Below are 22046 nucleotides of genomic sequence, written 5' to 3'. Positions count from 1 at the left end.
GGAAAACCTAGAAGATCTGAAAAGGCATTCAGAAAGTGAGAAGTAGCATGAAAAAGAATTGAGTGGCTAAGGGGTTTGGAATCCGTACAAGACCAGAGAGAGCATAAATAAGTCTTCCAATTTGGAGCCAAAGTCAGTAATTTACACTTTGATGATAAACTTGACAAAGAAATCAAGAAGAACATAAATGAATTCATCCCAAGTAGCAAGTACTCAGAACTGAATGAAGTAAAAAACAAGGAACCAGACAATTTTAAGTGAATGAATGTTTCCAAAGAACCGTCACTGGCATTTTGTTGTCATATGTGAGGAGAACTGTTGGTCCCAGTTCACTTCTTAATGATAATTGTTGATGTCATAATGCCACTACGGTTGACACTAACTGGCACACTGGTTGGCAGCCTCAGCAGAACAACTGAAAAAATGAACAGAAGAATGGAGCAGGTGCAAGGACTGAGCTCCCTGCCACTAAAGTAGGCAATGTCCAACCCATGTTTAAGACATATTTTGGAGACAGTGCAAATGTAAAGATTGCACTGCTGCTACCTACAGGGTGCGTGTACACAAGATGTTTACTACAGTTGCCTAATTAACTCTGCAGTAAAATGCCACCATCTACACATGTGGTGCTATCAGGATGAAGCAAACTAATTAACTCTGCCATAGGACAGTACTGCTAGACAAGTGCTATCCTACAGTGGAGTTATTTACTCCACTGCACATGACAGGGCTGGCTGGGGAATGAGGGTGCTTCATTGCAGGAGCTGCCTGCCAGCTAGCCCCACACTGAACCACCCTACTGCCCCAGCCAGTCCCTCCACAACACATTGAGCTGGGTCAAAGTATCTTCGAGCTGGCAGGCTGACTCCCATGGTCCCCAGCCATCCAAGGCTGCTCTGCTCTGGCTCTACGTGCCATGGTCCTGGGCACACATGCAAACATGGTGCCCAGGAGGAATAAACTCCAGCACAAACTGCATTAGAGCTTATTCAGGTGTGCTAATTGCATGTGTAGACACATGCACAGTATGTCAATGCTATGAATAACAGGATTTTAATTTCAAATTCTGTTAATCCAGAACATGGTTACTAGACTTAAATAGACCATTGGGTTGGGGAGGGGGAAAAAAGCCCATTTATAGTGCTTGCACTTCAGGAGGCCTGACCAGACCCTCCTCATCATACAGTGCATCTCAATTCTACTTAATTATAAGGTGTACTACTCAGTTTTTTACCCAAATTTAACTCAGCCCACACAAACCTGGTGTCATCCCACTGCTTATTACTGTAAATTATTGACCTCAGAAATGCTGAATCATAAAACTGAGGTTATAGCAAACTTGATCTAGTATGCCATATAGTACAGGCTCCTGGATTTAACATCACACCCCTTGTTTGGTGCCTGTCATGCATTTGGTTGCAGCAATGAGAGGGTTCGGTTCAGCACTGGCACGGTGGGACTTAACTACATTTCTATTACACAAAATAGTGAAAGAAAGTCAAGCAGTGAATGAAAGTCATATGGTTTTCTCTACCTGGCCAAATTATATCTACAAACACTAAAATATATTTACCAAAAGGTGAAAAAGTACACTGTTTTCACATTGAAATCAAGTAAATGATCAGCAGTCTATGAAAAACTAAAAGCAGCTGAAGTCAAGCTGTGGGGATTGGAATTACTAGGTCACTAAATGGACTTTGTATTAGAATTATAGGAGGAGAAGGAATGGAAATAGAATAACATTAGGATGAAAGTCAGATAGGGAAAATGGAAGCAAGAACTGAAGTCCCATCAAGAGCTACATAAAAGCCCATAATGATGAAACTTTATTCCTAGACTCCTGTTACACTCAGACCTTGTACATAAAATGCTGACTGAGAACAGTCAGTATAGTCTTTTTCTTCATTTGGTTTAGGTAACATAAATAATCAAATGCTACATAAATCTAATTGTCACTGTCTCAGTTATTTTTTAGTAACAGCCACAAACCTGAGCTTTGGTATTTAATGAACATCCGATGCTACCCCCTCAGACTAAACACAGTGCATTTTCCAAGCTGTAATTTTATGAAAACAAAATGACTTGAGAGAGAGAACAAACTATAGTACCATTGCTTTACAGTAATTATTCAACTATGGCAACAAGAGGTTCGAAGTAAGTCCCTACATGCTATATCAAAAGACTCACTTAGGATCCAGTTCAGATCCCCTGAAATCAGTAGGAGCTTGCCACCGAGTTCCAAATGGGAGAAGGATCCCTAATTCTTCCTAGCTAACCACCTCTTCTTTACCTTTCTTATCCATAGCAATCCCTTTCCTTTGGTCCATAATATTACATTATTCCTTGACTTAATACAGGTCTCCCAGATTTATCTACAGGGTGATGATAACCTTTGGAACACAGGTAGGATATTACTGAAGAGGCGGCAGCACTCAGAAGTGGTCTAAGAACCACGGTAGAAGGTGAAAGCTACTGTTTAAGTCATCAAATAGGTACTTCCAGCCTGCCCACATTCTGCTACCTCCAGGCCAGAAATTCATAAAAGCTTCAAGCTATGATTATTCACATTTTCACTTCTCAACAAAAGGGACTGGTGGTTGTCTCATTTTTAATCATAGCTCTAAACAAGTAGTCACCCCTCATTTTGGACTCAAATTTAATCTCCGGCCCACGCAAATCTAGGTTTGGAGTTGAATGATATGGGGATAAAAAGTGGAAGGGAAGATGGGCAGCAAGAGGAAGCTTGGGTGTTTAATAACAACCCCACCAAAAATTCATGGGTGCCTGTCTCTACCCTGACCACATTGCTTATATGTTGTTACCATTTTCCCTTCCCCCTTGTCTGTCTTTGCCTTTTCAGGCTGTAAGATCTTTGTGTTTTTCAAACACATTGAATGTGTTAAAGGCACTCTTTCTTGTTCAATGACAAGTTGCTGCGCTTGGGACAGAAATCATGTTATGCTCTATGTATGCGGTCAGACTAGATGACCAGAGCAGGCCCTTTCTGGCCCTAAAAAAATCTAGTAATGATGCTACAATAAAAAGCAGGAACAACCAGAGGTTCTCACACCTTCATTTCTACAATGGCCAAGAGGAAGGAGCAGAGAAAACTAGATTAGATTGGATCATATGGAAGATAATATTTCTTTGATGTGCTGCATTCCCTTCCCTCTGGGTCTCACACAGAAAGGTTTTTGACATGTTGTTGAGATTTATTTTGGAAGAGAGGAACATTTATGAGTTTAAATCCTAAAGTAACTTTATCAGAAAGGATAGCACCACAATGTGAAAAATCTACTTTCACCCATCACTCTTTGCTGTTACCATCAAGTTAGATTAATCAAATGAAGCAGCTCAGCTGTGCCAGGATGTGCAAAACATGCATTGCCCTTTGTCCCACTCCATTCATGCTGTGGTACAACAGGTGATGTTCTCCTGGGGCTTATGAAGCCCAGACCTGCGTGCCCCAGGAATTCCTGCACAGGATCAGGCCCCTCAAGCCCATGGATTGTCTGCTTGGCTTTCCCTGTTTGCTGAGATGGACCACAACCCACTTAAAGAGGAGGTCCCAGAGGTCGAAACTCAATGGAAAAGGAATCTAAAAGAGATCCACCAGCAGCTAGGAGGCACTCCCTAAATCTTCTATCTCCATGTGTTTGGTCTATACCAAAATCTGTGATATTTGGGGTTCAACACTTTGCTTCTTACAAAAATAAACCCTAACACAAGGTAAGAAAGAATTACGTTATAAGGTTTTTAGTTTTTCTTTCTCCAAAGGCACATTCCTGCAGGTTTTGCAGCAGACACAGTAACATGAAGAAAGTCCCATTAGATGGAGCCAAATTGTCATACTGACATGTGTAACAGGCGGCTTCTCTTCATTGCATATAAATCTTTCGCCTTTTACCTGTTACTTGAAAAGAATACAGCAGTCCAAGCTGGCTGTGTGGGGCTGCAGCGGTAGAAGCTCAAGCTGGCCTTTAATTAAAGAGGAAACTCCTAGGTATGGCTGCGGAGCTGCATGACCAAAGGGCTTCAAGGCATATAAACCCAGGGCCTGAGCTCAAGCAGGCAGTCTGGCCCTGCAGGCAGCAGGAAGAAAAGGTCCTGAGCAGGATGGCTGCAGAAAGGGACTAACACCCAAGCTCTCTCTGAGAGATGCAGGCAGAAAACTAGAGGGGACTTATAACCTATGAAGAAGATATTGACCCAGCAGAGCAGAGGTTTTTTGTTGCACAGCCGATGGGTTTGCCATTTGTGTTCTGATCAAGAACAGGGGACTGAGTGGGAAGAACAGGAGGCCACACAGGGGTGCCTGGAAGGTGGTCCCAATTTTCAGCCCCATCAAGGCCAGGCTCCAGCCAAGAGAGCCAGGGCCTAAGCTCCAGCTGGGAGAAAAGGGCAGACCCCAGCCGAGAGGGCCAGGGCTTGAGCCCCAACAGAGGGGAAGGAGCAGGCTCCAGCCAAGAGGGCCAAGGGCCCAAGCAGAGTAAGATGGGCCAAGCCAGACAAGACTGAGATCCAGAAGCCATGCCAGAGGAAGCAGGCCTAAGCTGGCAGTCTACAGCACCAGCAGACTAAAGCCAAGAGGTCTGAAGCCTGTACAAGCTGGTGCATGAACATCTTGTGAGGCACAGGCATGGCTTTAGGGGTAGATGGAAACCAAAAACAGCCTGTAAAGTGAGAGGTGCCCCAGGGCCACTAATGAAGTGAGGAGAGTCAGAGCTTAGTGTCCTGGGGGCAAGGCCAAATTAGTCTCACTCAGGGACCCTTGGGCAGCTCCCTTCTACAACAGAAAAATAATTCCATCAAGGTGTAGCAAGCGAAAGGAGGGGGCCACCCTAGGGAGCCAAATGGGCTAGGAACCATGTGGCCTCCAGGCGGTGTCACAGCTGCCCCTGGGGCCCAGTTCTGTTGCAATGTGTAAAGCAGTATGGAAGCCTGTGACACTGGATTAAAATACTAGGTGCTGTCATTGTTAGATTTGCTTGAAATACATCACAGCTATCACAATGTCAAAGTCTCTCTCATAAAGGTCCAGATCCTGGAGTCAAGGGATTGTTTGAGAATCACATATTTCATTAAAAAGAAAAAAGGAAGAACGTAACTTTGATAGTTTTAAAGGAAATCTGGAAAGGATGACCTAAGTGTACCTTCAAAGGCTGAAAAAAAATAGGTAGCAAGTAGAACAATATATATCTTTAAAAAGCTATAAATCAGTATTTGAAGGTTTTTTCCCTTAAGGCTTATGCTCAGTTGGCTTCTTCAGCATGGTGAGAAGAGATGGGGAAGAATTTCACTGGCTCCATATTTGTTTACACATTTTCATTTTTAATAGCTGAATCGGATGAAAATATTGGTCTTGACATTTTGTTACTGAAAAATATTGAAAAAGAGCTAAGAAAAAGAACAGCAAGCAAAAACATTTAATTTTGCAGCATATTAAGCCTATGTACTAGCTGGCAAAGGATGTGACATCTATTCTGTTCACAGGCTGAGCTGCAAAGACCAAATGAATGCTTTGAATTTGAGTAAGTGTTCACAAGCTTGACAAAAATGTTGTACTCCTCCTGGCATAGGCTTTTGACAAATGCCTGTGCCAGTATTTACAGAACACACAGTAGGCTCCAAGGTTTAAGGTCAGAATTTCTTCCCTCTTAATTTCACCTCAACCATTTTGGGAGAGAGGCCCACAGAATCAAAACCTTCAACAATGGCAAGCATAAATGGTTACATATATAGGGGACAAACAAGCATTACATTACATACAAGAAACCAACCTTAGAGCAATCTAAATAGCCCAGCATGCAGGTATTTGCAGGGCTTAAATTGCCCGAAAACCAGTGTGCCTGATATGAACTTAGCTCACCTCAGAGGTTAATTAATTTTAGATTGGACCCAGCCTGCATGCATTCCCAGCACTGAGGCTGAATCAGCCCAGCCACCCACCATAGCCCCCAGGCAATGCTGTTCCTGTCCCCTCCCACCCCTGGCTAACACCCACTCCTCCCCAAGACCAGGCAACTCCCCTCCAACTAGCCAGATCCCCTTACCCACTGATTTATCTCTGGCTGCCCATTTCAATGCCTGCAACTAGCAGAACCTGACTCAGGTTTAGGCAACTCAAACCAAGCTGCCTAATCTGAGTCAGGTAATTTGCACAACTGTTTGCACCCTAAATTTACACAATGGAAGACAAGGGAAATAAAAAAAGACACCAATCCAGGCATTTTGAACTTGTTCCAAGCTCTTTCAGCTATTGACTAAAGCAGGGGTAGGCAAAGTTTTTTTGTCAGAGTGCCAAAAAACCCACAATTTCTACCTTGGAAGGTGTCAGAGTGCCGACATGCTGGAGCCTGGGGCAGCTGTTTGCAACCTCCTAGCTGCAGCCGGCCCCTGGAGCCCAGTCTGCTTGCAGCAGGGCTTGCAGCCTCCCAGCTTCCTGCTGGGAGCAGCCTGGGCTCCGTGGCTGGTAGCAGCTGCTTAGAGCCCAGGCTGGCAATGGTGTGCCAAGCAAAATGGCCTTGTGTGCTATGCTCAACACACATGCCGGTGGTTGCTAACCCATGAACTAGAGCACTGATATGTATGTGCTATATATGTGCATATAATATAACACGATATATAACACTTCGTGTATGTGTGTGTGTGCATGTGTGTGATCTCAAGTCCAAACTATGATCTTTTCCCCCCAGATAGCTGTGTAAAATGATGCATGTCAGAATGAGTTGGGGAAGATGGACTGCCATTTTTAAGATGTACAGGGTTTGCTAAGGATTCACAGTAGAGGCAGAAAAGTGAGCAAAAGTTTAGCATGTTGCCTACATAGCTGCACCGTTACGTGGGGATGAGATACAGCACATTGGAAATTCCAGCAAAGACTAAGCCTTCCCTTTCCTCTTGGGTTTCTTCAGCATATTAAGCTAACTGTCTCTTTCTCATGCAACATCTGTAAGTAGTTACTGATTTTATAACTTTCAGGAAGAAAAAATACTTGTTTAATTTCTCCAGCTCCTTATGAATGCCAATACAGCACTCCATATGCCAAAAACCAAATAAATGGCCATCAACACGTTGACTTGCTGACATTGATCCCATATGATCCTTAAGCTCCTTTCATCCCAATGTAAACCTCCAATTAACATAATAGTAACACTTACATGCAACAAAATACACTAGCTGTTATCTTCAGGACAATTATTTCCCCCCCCCCCCTTAGTACAGCATACAGAGCTCACCACCAGGCCAAAGGAAAATGTTTGCAAGTCCTTTACTGAAATATTGAGAGAGTATCATGAATTTGAAAAAAATAAGCAGAGGGCCTACTTCATTGTGAGACCGGGTGGGAAACCTAAAGGCACAATCAGAAGTGGTAGCACACCCATGGACAAAAAAAAAAATTAGTGTCAACTACGATTAACTAACAGTTTTACCATGAGTTTCTAACTGTGCTGAAATGGAAAGGAAAGTATCACTGCAAAGAAAAACAAACCGAAAAAAAAAATAAAAGTGCTGTTAAATTTTGGGTCTTAATTAAGACTACAGGGCTCTGGGCTCAACGGTCTGGGGGCACAGATAGTTTTCTCTTCAGTCCTCCCTGTCAAACGACATGGGCTCCAGAGGGATAAGTGCATTGGCGAGGTGAATAGAAAGCTCTGGCGATGGTGCAATCATGAGGGGTTTGGCTTCCTCGACAACGGTCCGCACTTCAGAGAGAGAGAGAATGGACTGTTGGGAAGGGATGGCCTCCACCTCACCTGGAAAGGCAAGAAGCTCTTCTCAGCCAGAATGGCTGACCTTCCTGACAGGGCTTTAAACTGAAACCGCTGGGGGACGGATGGTCTACTAACAGTTCTAGCCCAGGTCATGTCAGCCACACTACCAATAACTTGGGCAGCCTAAGGGATCCCGTTCTGGTGACAGCCCAAGGAAAGGTCCCACTTAACCCTTCAGGGAAGCATTGGGCTTCTCATGGCAGGCTTAACTGCCTGTACACAAATGCCCAGAGCTTGGGAAATAAGCATGAGGAACTGGCCCTTCTTGCATGTGATAATGACTATGACCTTGTGGGAATTATGGAGACCTGGTGGGACTCCACCTATGATTGGTCCGTGGCAGTAGCGGGTTACACCTTGTATAGGAGAGACTGTGTGGGGAAGAGGGGTGGGGGTGTTACTCTGTACGTCAAAGATCAGCTCACCTCCCTGAAAATTGAGTTTCCAAACCAGGAAGTGTGTCTTGAGACCCTCTGGGTCAAGATACAAGGAGAACATGGGGAGGGTGACTTCCTTGTAGGAGTCTACTATAGACCCCACCACCACCACCAAGAGGAAGATCTAGATCAGGAATTCAATAGGGAACTGGTTGAAGCCATGTACTCCGGATGGATGATCATCATAGGGGATTTCAACTTCCCTAACATCTCTTGGGATGAGCGCATGGCCAAATATGACAGGTTGCATAGCTTTCTCACATGCATCAGTGACCTCTACCTACCCCAGGAGGTCTATGGGCTGACTAGGGGAGAGGCACTGCTTGATCTTGTCCTGGCCAAAGGGGAGGACCTGGTGAGTGATCTGGGGATCGAGGGGAAGCTTGGTGACAGTAACTATGAATTGGTCACCTTCTTAGTTCACTGAAGAGCAGGCAAACCCCTAAGTAAAACAGAAGTCCTTAGCTTTGGGAAGGCTGACTTCTGCAAACTGAGAGAATTGGTCAGTCAGGCAATCAGAGACCATCCCCCCACCCCCCGAAAAGGGAGTACACAAGGAATGATCATCACTCAAAAACATAATCCTTGAATCACAGGGCAAAGCCATCCTATCTCACAAGAAATGCAGTCAACAGGCAAGGAAGCCCCCATGGCTGAGTAAGGAACTCTTGGAACACATTAAGCTCAGAAGACTAGCCTACACCAGCTGGAAAACAGGAAGCATTACCAAAGAGCATTACTCTGCACTCGCCTGCACCTGCAGAGAGCAGTCGAGAAAAGCCAAGATATAAATGAAACTTAGGCTAGCTACGGAGATCAAGGACAACAAAAAGTCCTTCTTCATGGGAAGTAGAAAAAAAGAACAAGGATAGCATTGGGCCCCTAAGAGATCCAATGGGGCAACTGACATCAGATGCCCAAGAAAGGGCCAGTCTCCTAAATGACCTCTTTGCATCAGTTTTTCACCCTCCCAGGAGGATCACATTGCCAAAAACAGCACAAACCAATTCGGGAGTAGGCATCCGGTATTGGGCCCCACACTTCAGGAAGGATGTGGAGAAACTTGAGAGAGTCCAGAGGAGAGCCACTCATATGATCCAAGGCCTGGGGGGAAGGCTGTCCAAGGAGAGACTGAGGGACTTGGGACTCTTCAGTCTGGAGAAGAGAAGGCTCAGGCAGGACTTGGCAGCAGCCTACAACTACATAAGAGGGGTACATCAGGACCTGGGAGAACACCTGTTCACCAGAGCTCTCCAAGGGATAACAAGGTCTAATGGCCATAATCTCCAGGAAGGCTGATTTAAACTAGACATAAGAAAAAAGGTTCTTTACCGTGCATGTGTCCAGGGTCTGGAACAAACTCCCCCCAGAGGTGGTACAAGCACCTACTCTGGACTCCTTCAAAAAGCAGGTAGATTTGTTTCTTGCTGGAGTCACTTGATCCTAGCTAACTTCCTGCCTATGGTGGGGGGGACTTGACCCAATGATCTCATGAGGTCCCTTCTAGCCCCTAATGTCTATAACATTTATGAAATCTATTAAATAAGAACCTGATCCTTCATTACTGAAGTCACTCGGAGTTTATTCTATCCATTTTTATGGATGAAAGATCAGATTTAACCTCTACAGAGGGCTAGAGTCCATATATAGAATTGCCTTGGTGACATACTTGCATAGCTATTTCTAGGGAAAGATTTAGGGGGTGGGAATAGACCCACTGTGCAGTATAGAGATACCTGTTGTGATTTAGCAATGAATGTACTGTAAGTAGTTCCCAAGTATTGTTCTTGAGGTATGTTACAAAAGAAAAATTTGAAGCAAACATGAATCTAAGTGTTCACATTTCAAGATTATGATTAAATCCACACTAGGGCAGAGAAGTTTAATTATTTTTTGTGAACTCTTACTGAAAAGTTAGGAGACTATTTCTGCTCCCAGTGGAATACATCCAAGTCCATGGACTGAGGAAGCTCCACCATTGAGACTCTGCACACATATGCAATTTCAGAAAGCAGTTGAAATCTTTCAGAGAGCACTGTAGCAAAACAAATCACCACTAAGATTTACTGTAAGAACGTGGCATTTTTCTTGGTCATGTGGCTAAGTAAATATAAGTCTTTAAATTATTTGAAAGTTATTTGAAGGCTGCAGAGAAAGTATGAACGATAGTGTAGCAAAAGACATTTATCCTTTCTTTGTTTCTGCAAAGAAACCAGTTACTGAATTGTGACAGTTCAGCATCAGCAGAGATGGATGCCCTGACAAAATAGTTTCATCTTCCTGAGTCTCAACAGTTTGAGCATACAGAAATTAAGCTCTCTCATTAACTATACAAATGTTGTAGTTTCTTCCTCAGTATAAGATCATTTATACACCCCAGAGTGTTTTTGGCATGGACTTTTGCATTGTCAATGGCTCACTTTTCTCTGTCCCTTCACCGTTATTACAAGCTATTCAATCTCCCAATATGCAATGCACCATTTCAGAACACATGTTGACATTTAATATGTGACCCATTTCAGACAAAAAAGAACCTTTTGATTAGAATTTTATCTTTTTACAAACTTTTTCTATTGAAACCCAATGTGTGGGAATAGTATAAGAAATACTTCCTGGCAGTGTCAATCATATCAAGAAGGAGCCTATTCAGGGGTAGATTCTATCTTACTCACCTTGAGTACTATGTTCTCTTGTCACAGCATTCCAGTGATTAAAATGAGCTGGCCCTCATTTGGGAATGAATTGGATGTTTGTATTTTGCTAACTTACCGACTTCCATGGGATGGAAGTTCTAATAAAGAAAACATACATTGCCAAGTCTTTGAAGGATGAGGTTGTTATTGTGTACTTTTATTACACTCAAGCATTATAGCATTAGATTCATAATGGGAGCCAAGAGTGTAGGGACATGGTTGAGCACCTGGTTCATGACTGTAAAAGCAGTGACTTCTGGTTCATGATTGCAAACACAGAGCTGCTCTTTTTGTTCCCTCTCCAACTTGGCACTTGGGGTCATTGCCCCAATCACTCCCCTTCCCCCTAGTCATGCTACTAATGGGGGCAGAAACACAAACATTGATGGTAAGTTTTCACCTCTGACCTTTATGATCACTTGTCCCTCTTCAAAAATTAGAGATAATGCTTCTCAAAGGTTCTTTTTATAGAGAGAGGCCCATGAAAGCGTGTCAATGATATGGAGAAAAAGGAGATGATATGAAAGATTCTCCAGGATTAAAAACCCAATGTCATTCATTCAGAGCCACACAGTTTTAATCTCAATTTAAGTTCAATATGTGTTCTTTCTGTTTGTTTTTCTCGTTTAGATACTTTACAAGTTATCCTGCTTCTGAATTGGGAAAGATGCAAAATGAAGGAATTTGATACATAAACAAACAACTCACATTTTTCAACCAAGTTGATGCAAAATCTCCTTATGCAATTTTTTTTTCCTAGAGAGGTGGCAAAATAGGATGAACAGCACACCTGCTAACAATTTGGTACTATTTGCTTTAAGACACAGGCCAATTTTCCTCACTAGCAATGGACAAGGAAGAGCTTATTTTCTGAAACAATATAAAATAATTGCTTCATTCCAAAATTTCAGGGCAGCTTAGGCCATACGTGCACTTGGCAAACTTAAAGCTGCACAAGCTTCCTACCTTGAACTCAGCTCTTTCCAAATTATTATTGATTTTTTTAAACATGAATATGGAAACATGAATGTAATATACACCATGTCCAAGTGCAAGGCATTTATCAACTGTGCACTCGGCTTCATAATGCAGAACAGATATACAGGTTAAAACAAGGACAGCTCAACTGATTGGAAAACAATGGCATTAAATTAATAATATAGTGCTAAGTGTCTGTCTACAAACTGGGCAAGGGGGACCAGCAGGTTATGGGAAAGTCCCTGTTCCCTCAAGCACTACCGGGAGTAACAAGGAATAACGGTCGTAAGTGACCGAGAGTAGATTCAGGCTAGATATCAGGAGGCACTACTTCACAGTCAGGGTGGCTAGGATCTGGAACCAACTTCCAAGGGAAGTGGTGCTCACTCCTACCCTGGGGGTCTTTAAAATGAGGCTAGACAATCACCTAGCTGCCCATGGCAGGGGTCAGACTTGATGATCTGCTCAGGTCCCTTCCGACCCTACCAACTATGAAACTATGAAGGGTTATACACTGATCCAGTCCAGTGCTGATTTCAGTATGTGAATCTATATGGAATGGAGGAGACAGAATTCAAGGTTTCTTGACAGTACGCATGTTACCAAAGAAGCAAATAAATGGTGATCAACCTAATAAGAATACAGCAAACATTGCAAACACACTGTAGACATAATGAAGTCTATTTTCAATCAAGGTAAATCCCACCTTCCCTTTTTTTGCAGGCAATATTTGGGCCTAAAATAAGGCAATCAGCCATATAAATATGCCCATCTCTTCCTTCAGAGGAAAAGAATTACCTCCTAAGAGGTAAACTATACTAAAAAAAAATTAAAGACCCCCATAGTTCAGTTTCTTCATCTATCTATTTTTGTTTTAATAACACACTTGATACATGTCTCAGAAATCTTTCTTTTGTGGGAAAGAAAGGATGATCTAGCATTCATGGCACGAGTCTACAGCCTACATTTTTTCCTTGTCTGCCACATTCCTTCGTGGCCTCGGTCAAGCAATTTAGCCCTTCTATCTCATCTGAAAAATACGAGAAATATTTCCCTGCTTCATAGAGGTGTTAAGGAGAACATAAACATTCAAGCCTGTGAGGCACCCAGATGCTGTAGGAATAGAGACCGTATATGTACAGAGGACCCAGGCTAATTTTTTTAAGCATCACTTGACTTGGAAGTGTGGTGACTTAAAAAAACAAAGCAAAACAAAACACGCACATCTCATCACAAGAAGGAGAATTATGAGCACTAATCTCTTAAGAAAAGTAACAAGAATAACAAATAGTCAGATACAAGCAACACTGAATATGAACACTCTGTATTTTTTCCAAAGCTCATTACTGCCTCTGTATTATCAAAAGTAGCTAATATGAGAGAGCATACTGAGAAGCACCAGCAACAGCAAGGCCTGCTCTGGCTCTGAATGTTTAGTTCCTGTATCTAAGAGCAAGATTATATTTAATGGCTGCAATGCGGTAAAGAAAGCTTCACAGACAGCTGGTCCTTAGGTCTTTGATCTTTGAAAATTATTAGTAACGCTGACTTCAGGAGTAGCCCTAAATAGATTACATTACACTTATCTATCCTGCAGATGACAAAAATATGAGTGATCATTGACAGGAATGGTATCATTCTCCTAGCAACATGGAGAAAGGTGAACATTTGATGGGGCAGAAAATTTTATCTATTGCACTAAATCTCTCCCATTGACAACAAGCCCCCACTCATGTGGCTGAGTCACAGCAGGTTTGCTTTCACACAGAACTATAATTCTGTCAGGTGCTAGGAGAGCACTGAGATGATAGAGTTCTGGTTTAACAAACATGAGCCACGTTGCCTTCCTGAACATCACTCCTCAGTGTCCCCACTGCAAGGAAATAGTATATCAACTTTGCAGCATGGGGCCTGGTTGGATGGCCATGGCACATACAATTTTTAATATGGTGCTATTTCTACAGGTAAGTTTGAAAACCTACAGGTATTGTTGAGATCTTCCTGCCACTGTTGATCTTTACTCATCACAACTCAGGCATGCTTTGTGTCATTTCCAGAAGTATGCCATTAAAAAGTGAGGTATCCAGGATGGATGCTACAGAGCTAGAAATACTGTTTGGCAATAAAATGAAATGTTAGTAGTTAGAGCACTGAGAATGGATTTTAGAACATTTTTAAGTACTCATAAATATGAGGGTATTTTGCAAATTACATGAGTTAATGGGCTTTTGCTAGTCAGTTCATATTCATTATATATATATATATATATATATATAAAATGGTGTTAATTTTCTTGCCACTCATAGAATAAAAAAGTGGTCGCATACCAGAAAAAGATAAAAATAGATGAGAAGTCACAGGAAAGATATAATGAAATGCAGGACACCAATTTAGGTAAGAAATGACAGAAAGAGTTCATCCTGATTAATCTAGTATCTATCTATCCAACTTTTATATGAATCACCATGTTATCAGAACATCTATTTTAAGATTCAGGGACTAAAATGAACTGTACATCCCATGCCTACCTCTTAACAATACACCTAATCCATAAGCAAACCCTGCAAATGGATCATAATAGTTCAAAGATCTCTAATGTATTCCTTCTCAACAATCCTGTTTGGACTGCTACTGATCACTTGGCTATGGAGCAGAAATAAGCCAAGCAAAGACTTTTGGATACTCAGATTTTGAGTAGCTTCTCCCAAAGACAGTACTGAAAGCATCTTGTGCAAGAGTAAAAATGACTGAATGAAAGAATAAAGAAAAGGTAGGAGGGGAAAAATTAAGAACGCTTTTGTAAAAAATATTGCCCAACTATAAAACTATAGAATGCAGATATTCATACTTGTGACGTTCAATCCCTGAGAAAAATCAATTAGCAAGTTTCTATACTATGAAAAATTTTGGTCCCTTTCTTTCCACTCCTTGGAAGCCTCAGCTTCAGCAGTGGGTGACAGATGTTCAATACTGATAACTAAAGGTGTAAAAAGATTAATGACTTAATAAACTGTTGCCTTGCAAATACTGCATAAATGGCATTTCCCTTTTCCACCACAGACTAGTTCAAAAGGTCATGGTCAAATGTTTATAATTTAAAGCTCACAAAAGTGCCTATTCTTTTTGTGTTATTTCCCAAGTGCCATGCTGCCACCTATAAAGCAGATGAGTGTGTGTAACAGTAGCTACAGAGTGGAACATACGTCTGGTTTCAGGGTTTGCAGTGAAAATGTGTTTCAAATTATCATTGCTAGCTCCTGCAATTCTCATCACGTATGGAAACTTCAATCAGAACAACAGGAGAGAGAATGAGAAAATCCAGCACCAAGTGAAAATGCCTATCTACTTAAATTCCCATCCTGAAAACTGTACCTGGATTCATTTTTGTTGCCGTCATTTTGTTGCCTTCCCTCCACACCATTTAGCAGAACTGTAGTTAATTATTACTCACAATTTTGGTGACAAATCCAATCCATGCTTCATCATTTTACAGAATACCCTAAGGATGACAACAGGTTTCTTTTCAATTGCATAGAAGAAAGAACCATAGAAAAAGAGAGCTGGAAGGAACCCTAGGAAATCATTTTGTCTGACCTGTTTGGGGCAGGATCTTCCCTGTCTAAACAATCCAAGACAAGTGCTGCTCTAACCTTCACTTAAAAACTTCCAATAACAATGATCCCAACACCTCTCTAGATAAACTATTCCAGTATGTAATCACAGTCATAACTAGAAAGGTTTTATTAACTTCTAATCTAGATTTCCCTCATTGCATGTTAAGGTCATTACTTCTGTTCTCTCCTCCACAGACACACACAAAAATTAATCATTCTCTTTACAATAACCCTTTTTATGTGTCAAGGTATTGAGTGAGGTCTCCTATTTTCATTAATAATTTGAAGGATGGGATTGAGTACACACTTGGCAAATTTGCAGATGACATGAAGTTGGATGGAGTTGCAGGGTAGGGGTAGGATTCAGAATTACCTTGATAAACTAGTGAAATAGTCCCAAATCAATCAAATGAAATTCAGTAAGGACAAGTGCAAAGTTCTACACTTCACACAGAATAATTTCATGCACAAATAAGGACCAGGGAACAATTGACTATGCTGCAGTGCTGCAGAGAAGGACCTGGGGGTTACAGTAGACCATAATCTGAATATGAGTAAACAATGTACTCTTGTTGCAAAAAGGCCAATGGCATACTGGGCTACATTAATAGAAATGTCATTTGTAAATCAAGGAATTTTTCATCTCTATTCAGCACTGGTGAGGCCTCATCTGGAGTACTGTATCTAGTTTCATGTTCTTCATATCAAGAAAGATGTGAACATATTGAGAAGAGTCTTTCAGAAAATGACAAAAATGATCAGAGGCCAGAGAAACATGACTTATGAGAAAAGGCTAAAAGAACTGGATTTTTTTAGTCTGGAGAATAGAAGACTGATGGGAGATTTGATAACAGTCAAATATCTGCAGGGTGCATATAAAAAGATGGAGTTCCTGTGGCTGCAGGAAACAAAACTATAAGCAATGGTCTTAAATTGCAACTATTAGGTTGGCTATTAGAAAGAACTTCTTCACTATGAGGATGGTTAACGTTGGAATAGGCTAACCAAAAAAGATTTAGACTCTTCATCCTTGGTTGTTTTTAAGAGCAGGTTAAACAGATATTTGACTGGGATAGCTTAGTCGGAGATGGTCCTGCCTTGAACAGACATGATCTCCTGATGTTCCTTCCAGCCCTACTTTTCTATGATTCTGTCACATGCCCCTGTCAGTATTCTTCCCTGCAAACAAAATAACCTGAGAAAAAATAAGTTTTCTTCATATGTCATGTTTTCTAGGCCTCCAGTCATTTTTGATGAGGTGCAGAGATGTTGGGAATGTATTCAAAGGCAGAGGCAATGGATGCACAGCTGCTTCATCTTTAAATAAGATTGTAAAGGACTGCAGAGAATCCCCATATCAGTCAATGTAACAGCGGGGGAAAGGGAAGTATTGAATGAAGTGACTGGAAGTGAGGGGTGTGACTATCACTTGATAAGGACAAGGCTGTGGTTTGCTCTTTGTTTTACTTAGAAAGTAGCTTGCACTTTCCAGCATCTCTTGAACTTCCTATAAAAGGTCACACATTGCCCTACCTTCTGCTATATGCTTTCTGTGAAACTCAGTCAGATTGTCACTGATTCCAAAGAGGTACTGCCAGTTTCAATCACCTCCCTGCAGTTGTAGGAAGATAATTTTATTCTTACCCATAGCCTGCTCCCAAATACACAGTATTAAATCTCCAGGTGACACTTTTAACTGATGATCTGCAATTAGTATTTGATGGCTCATAAATGCATTATGCAGTTCACTGCTCAGAATGATTTTTCTCTTTCTTTAAATTGCCAGGATTTAAGGAATTATATTCTAATCCCTGGCTCTAGCTACTCCATTTGGAAAGTCACTCTTTTTCAATTAAGTCTCCCACTGGGAACTCATGCATTTCCACAGCACCAGCATACATTGCATTAATTAATTAAGAATACTTGCCCTTCTACCTTAGTAAGGCTTAGTAAGATGCCTAATACCTAGGGTGTTCTATTAAAGATACTGGGTAAATCAATGTTTTATGTAATTTTGAATCTGAAACTTCAAATTGTTTTACAAAATTGAGAAAAGAAGACAGAGGATTATAAGAAGTCAGTGTTTAGGAACTCAGAGTATGTAACGTTCAGGCCTTAGTTCCCAAGCTAATATTATCCAATTCATAGTAGAAGGCCAGTCCAAATAGGTGATACCAGTTCATCAAATAGAGAACACTAGTATAGGAGTAAAAATCACACTTTCAATTCTGGAAATGCAACAGGACTGCCAGATTAACAATCACCAAATTTACAGTAGCTGTACCTTAAATATCAAGTGTGATCCCTCCCAACTGAAGCACTGATGGAAGAGATTAATCCCAGGTACTATTTTTCATTATTAATAGAGCCTGCCGAATTGACTGCATCAAGGGTATCGTCTATTCCAAGCCAAAATTTGGCAATACATATCACTCTCATGCCAGCTTTTGCAAAAGAGCTCATTTTGACCTGAAATTTAGTTCATTTAGCCCTTTGCCGAAGTAGAATGTGTGTGAAAAGTTCAAGATTAATCAAACAATAACTTTCAAGTTGTGTATCTTGGGCAGTGAAGGAAGGAATAATAATTTTTCTTAAAACTTGTTCTACTTCTCTTTTGCTACTCAAAATTCAAAAACAGATTGGTTAAAAATCTGCAATTGCTCTTTACATTTATACCAATAAAACCTTACCAATAAAGGCTTGGATTTATATTTTGGAGGGGAATTTTTGCATTATTTTGTAACTATGGTCAATATGATAACCTCTGTAAAATATCTATGTTGCCATAAGATACATTTATGGGAAGCTTATAAGACACACAAACTGTACATATTATACTGACCAGTATATATTAGTATCTATAAATCCATCTTATTACTACTATTAAATTTACTTATTTTAAATGTTTTTACTTTTTTTTCTCATTTACGTGGTTCTTAACTGCTTCCCCAGCATAACAGGTTTTGCCCCTAGCTGGGGAGTAAATCAATATAAGACGACAGTTTTTACAACCCTCTGATATTAGCTTGCAACCCCCATATCAAGAGCTCATTGTCAATCATTCCAGCTGTGGTGAGAAATATTATTTCTATTACCATAAAGAAGGATCTTACTTGATAATTGAAACGTGGCCAGCATTTATATTAATTTGATCTCTTGGGGACCCCCTCCCTATTCAGAGCATCCTGCCAGGGCCTGGCCATGGCCCCTGAGCTCAGTACTATGGAAGGAAAGGGAGGGCTGCTTCTAGCTTGAGTCACTACAGGCATATGCCTGCATTTCTGGGATGTCTGGTTTACAAACTGGTTTAGCCTAGCCAGGTTACACTAACTGGCAAAGACTGAATCAATGCAGGCTCAGGCTTTTTGAAAGTCTGTCCCTTGCCTAAAGGAACATAAGTTCAATGCACATAAACTAGTTTCAAAATGGCCAATACTAGTTTAAGATAGACCTGGTTGAATGAATAGACCTAGTATCAGACTTAACTGATTTGGGTCTAGCTGATTTATAAAATTTCTGTCCTAGACCCCTTCCTGGTTTAAGTTAAATTAGGGTCCCCTAGCATCCCAGCATGCTCTGTAGTCATGGGCTGGGATGTATTCTTTGCTCAGCAGAGCAGGGCTGGCACAGCCTCCCCCTCTTTTCTCTAGCTGGAGCAGGGCTGCATGGCCACATTACTCCTGGCTCCCCATGCCCAGGCTAGGCAGAGCTGTCATGCAGCCACAGCCAGCTGAGAAGGGCCCGGTAGGGCCAGCCCAGGCCAGGCCATGTTGGTAGGGCCCTTCCCAGCCAGCTGCGGTTGCATGACCCGGTGGCACAGGCAGTTGCTGGCTGTGTAGTGGGCTACCCAAGCCAGCTTGGAGGTGTCAGCAGGCCCTGAGCCTGGCAACTACCCACCATGGGAGTTTGTATGACTGCAGGCACTGCCATGCCCCTATCCTGCACAGCACCTGGTGGCTGCAGCTGCACCACAAACTGCGTGCTGACTGGGACTGGCAGGGATGTTCTTCCTCCATCTCCTCCAGCTGCCGCTGCCACTGACCCTGCCACGTCTGTCTGGATGAGCAGGCAGGATGCTTCAACCTGGCAGCTTCTGCCCAGTGCATGGAGCTCCGGACACCTTCCATCCATTCCCTCCACCCAGCATGAAAAGCAGAGCAGGTGGAAGGCATCCAGGAGCTGGCAGCATATCTCCATGCACTGAGCAGAAGCCAGAGGGCTGAAGTTTCCACCCAGTCACAGCAACACACTGCATGATGCAGCAAGAGCAGTAGCCACAGCTGGAGATGATGGGAGAAGAACAACCCTGCCAGGCCCAGCCAACATGCAGCTTCCTCTCACCTCCAGTGGCTCCTCCTCCTCCTACTCCTGCCTCGCTGTGCTGCTCTGGGCAGCTGGAGGGGAAAGATGGTGTGGGGGAAGCTTCAGCCTGGAGGCTTCTGCCCAGCACGTGGAGATCCAGCTCCAGCTCTCGGCCATTTTCCACTGCCTCCAACTCCCTGCAGGGGCTGCTCATTGTGCTGGAAGGGAAGAGAGGGTGGAAGGCAGCCGGAGTTAGAGCTGGATCTCCACGTGCTAGGCAGAAGCCACCAAGCTGAAGCTTCTTCCCCTTCTCCAGCAGCACAGTGGGGCAAGAGTGGGAAGAGGAGGAGCCACTGGAGGAGAGATGAAACTGAATGCTGGCTGGGCTAGGCAGGTCTGTTCTGCTCTCCTCACCTGCAGCTGTGGCTCCTGCTCCTACCACGCTGTGCAGCACTGCTCCAGGTGGGTGGAAGCTTCAGCCCCATGGCCTTTGCCCAGCATATGGAGATCTGGAGCCAGCTCCTGAATGCCTTCCACTCACTTCACCTGCTCTCAGGGGCTGCTCATCACACCAGGCAGGTGGAGTGGAGGGAAGGCATCTGTGAGCTGGAGCCAGAGCTCTATGTGCTGGGCAGAAGCCGCCAGGTTGAAGCTTCCTGCCAAATCACCCAGAGAAGGATGGCAGGGGCAGCAGCATCTGGAGGCAAGGGAGGCAGAACAGCACTGCTAGCCCCAGCCCCAGCCCTGGCCCCAACCAGCACCCAGCCTGTGGTGTGGCTGCAGCCACTAGGTGCTACACAGGATAGGGGCTGTGGTGGCAGCTGCAGGCCTACAAGCCCCCACAGCAGGAAACTGCCAGGCTCAGGGCCCACTGCTACATTCAAGCCGGCCCAGGCAGCCTGCTGCCCATGCCACTGGGCTGGGCTGTCCTGCAACCGTGGCCAGCTGGAAAGGGCCCTGCTCTCATGGCCTGGGCCCTTCCCAGCTGGTTGTGGCTGCATGACAGGCCCACTTGGCCTGGTCACAGGGAGCCGGGAGCAATTTGGTTGCACAGTTCCCATGGTCCCAGCCCAAGCCACAGCCTACTGGAAAGGGCCCAGCCCCCATGGCCCAGCTCAGGCTGGCCCCTCCATGTCCATCCTCAGCAGAGACTGACTGGGCTCAGCCCCACAGTCCTAGCCCCAGCCACAGACAGATAACAGGCTCGTGCCAGGCCTACACTCTGCAAGCAGCTAGCAGGGGCTGGGACAAGGAAGAAGTCAGGCAGACCCCAGCTGGGGTGCCCTTGCCCATAAAGGGAGACGGGAGTTTAATCCTGCCCTCCTTCACCTGAGGATCTGTCAGGCTGACATCTGGCCTCAGGGACAAGCCTTGCCCTACAGATTAATTCATTTTATGTCAGGATGAATTTAATTCACCTATCTTCAGCTCACACCTTCATAGTGCTGTCTCAAAAGTACTCAACAATTACTTTCTTAAAGAGTGGGACAGGGACAGAATTATGGGGCGACTAGATCCTGGCCATCTGAAGATGAAGACCAGGTTTCTGATCAGATGGTAGATGAAGTCTTGAACCCCTGGAAGGCATAAAGCACACGAGATAGGTTTGCAGCAAATTCAACATCAGGCAGGTTTGGTCACACAAATACATAGCAGAGCCTTTGTATTCTTTGCATTTTCAACCACAGATAAAGGGCATCACTTCTTTGTTTTGCTGGAGATGCATTGATTGATGCATGCCAGTGTATTGTTGGCCCTGCTGGTTACAGCATCACATTGCTGGCTCATGGTTTATTAATACCCCAGGTCCCTTCCATTTGTAGTGCAGGTCAGGTTGGCATTGCCCAGCCTGTAGGTGTGCAGGGGATTGTTTGTCCCCAGGTGGAGCACTTTACATTTCTCGACGTTGAACTTTATCTGATTCCGGCCTGCCCAACTTGCAAGCCTGTCTAGGTCCGCCTGTATCTGCAGTCTATCTTCAGTCATAACCATACTTCCCCATAACTTGGTGTCATCCGTGAACTGGGCCAGTGAGTTTCATAGTTTCTAGGGTCGGAAGGGACCTTAGCAGATCATCTAGTCTGACCCCCTGCCATGGCAGGAAAGAGTACTGGGGTCAAATGACCCCAGCAAGGTGTTCATCTAACCTCCTCTTAAAAACCCCTAGGGTAGGAGCCTGCACCACCTCTCTTGGAAGTTGGTTCCAGACCCTAGCTGCCCTGACCGTGAAATAGTGCCTCCTGATGT

The sequence above is a fragment of the Gavialis gangeticus genome, unplaced genomic scaffold, assembly GCF_001723915.1.
Source record: "Gavialis gangeticus isolate Ggan-Ray unplaced genomic scaffold, GavGan_comp1, whole genome shotgun sequence".
Classification (NCBI taxonomy): Eukaryota; Metazoa; Chordata; order Crocodylia; family Gavialidae; genus Gavialis; species Gavialis gangeticus.
Note: the sequence above shows the minus strand (reverse complement) of the source record.